Below are 2188 nucleotides of genomic sequence, written 5' to 3'. Positions count from 1 at the left end.
TCTCTGGAGTGTTTGTCTTCATTTTCATACGCAGTAGTTTAAAGTATGATTATCAGTATTGCTCTTAAGTATTTTATTTTTAGATACTTACTACTTAAACTTGTAAATCATTGTGCATTACTGTTATTTTTGATACTTAAAAGTATTTTCCGCTACCACTTGAAGTCATAACCAGATTATTGTTTTTCTCTTTTGCTTCAGTAAATTAAGGGATTTGAATACTATAATGTACTATAATGTATAATGATAATGTACTTCTTGATTCAAATTGGGTCACAACACTGCAAGTGTTTCACAGTATCTGAGTATTTATTTTAGGAACTAAAAGTTCTTTGATTTCACAACTAATACCCATCTCATAATGTCAATGAGTTACAGATTCTCATCTCAAATTAAAACCTTTTTTTTTGGCCACGAAGAGAATTAAACATGATATATTTTTCAAGTAGTTTCTAACTTTATAATTAAACTAAACTGAAAATTTTCACAAATGATTTTGTAATTGGCTACATGCCGTCTTAAAATTAAATATCAAGCTTTTGGTTTTCTTGTAATTTTACCTTTTATATAAAGTTGATTGTAAAAGTACGGAAGCGTATTGAATTCATGTGGAGAATTTTTTTTTGCCTGGTTTCTTGTTATTACGAGAAAAGATCTCGTTATTACGAGAAAAGATCCCGTTATTACGAGATAAAGATCTCGTTATTACGAGAAAAGATCCCGTTATTACGAGATAAAGATCTCGTTATTACGAGAAAAGATCCCGTTATTACGAGAAAAGATCACATAACAGACTAAAATGATACTAGAGGGGTAATGAAGTTTGCATTGTGGCAGGCAGAGGAGGGAGGAAGAAAAGGCAACGATGACCAGGGTTATTGATTTGATTGTGTTTTATTTCCATCTTGGGTTAAGACATTGGGAAATATTAGTGTCTTTGAGTAACACAGATGGCATTATCATGAGCATGTCAACTTTGTGCAGGCATCTGAAGGCGTTAAGGTTGTTCAGACGGAAAGAACACTCTGACCTACTTGACATTGCGTTATTCCTCCAGGATCAGTTGAATATCATTTAATGAGTCTCATTAAATGATAAAAAGCCATTAATAAGATGTCATTCTGGTATAATGTTACACAAACACATACATTTAACATTAACTAGTTAGCCAATTAACAATTACTATAACTAATACCTGATTCTCCACCTTGTAATGAGCTGCCGCTGGTGTACAGTGCACTCCCATAAACAAACCTGTGCCTCCTCATAGCCACCACCCTAATGCTTTTCTTGTTATAACGAGATCTTTATCTCGTAATAACAAGATCTTTATCTCGTAATAACAAGATCTTTATCTCGTAATAACGAGAAACCAGGCAAAAAATAATAATTCTCCACATGAATGCAATACGCTTCCGTATAAAAGGCCTATTATGTCTGTATAATCGTTACAAACACTAATTCAGCCTCATATTTTTTTTTTTAATCACTATTATTTTTTTTCCTTTTTAGGGGGTCTCTTGTGGACATTATCTGTCAGGTGGGTGTGTCCTTTCACTCACTTTAACCAATCAGCAGGCTGCGTTTGCCACGTTGAGCCGGAATTCCCCTCCAGCTCAGGGGCTTTCCAATCTGACTGACAGGCTCTGGGTTGTCATGACAACACTGCCTGGGTAAGTCAGGCTAGTGTCGAGCATTCTGGATGTGACTTCCTTTACAGAGTGTTGACCTTCACACTAAAAGCGTCGGAGTGCCATGCAGCGTCCAAACGATTAAATTAGTTAACTTAAATAAATAAAAACGGTAAATTTAATCATTCTCAGCTATATATTTAGAATAGTTAATAATATTAGCATAATTGGCCAAAAGATTGCACAGGGGTACGGAGAACCTGAAGTCCCAAAAGTGATTAAAAAAACGATTTTATGCGCACAACATAATATCTCATAATATATCGAACAAGTTAGATTATAACTTTTGGAAACAAGATAATCATCTTGTGCCACAAGAAATACATTTGTGCGCGTAAGATCTCTGTTTTTTTCTTTTCTTTTTTTACTGTTTGAGACTTAAGGGGCTCCGTAGTTTTTCAACCAGCTATATAAAAAAACTAACCATAACTATCTAGAACTCAACTAGAAAGTCTAGTAAAACGTCTGAGTAATACTAAACTAACCTATGTAAGACG

The sequence above is a fragment of the Labrus bergylta genome, chromosome 10 (genome assembly GCF_963930695.1).
Source record: "Labrus bergylta chromosome 10, fLabBer1.1, whole genome shotgun sequence".
Taxonomy (NCBI): domain Eukaryota; kingdom Metazoa; phylum Chordata; class Actinopteri; order Labriformes; family Labridae; genus Labrus; species Labrus bergylta.
Note: the sequence above shows the minus strand (reverse complement) of the source record.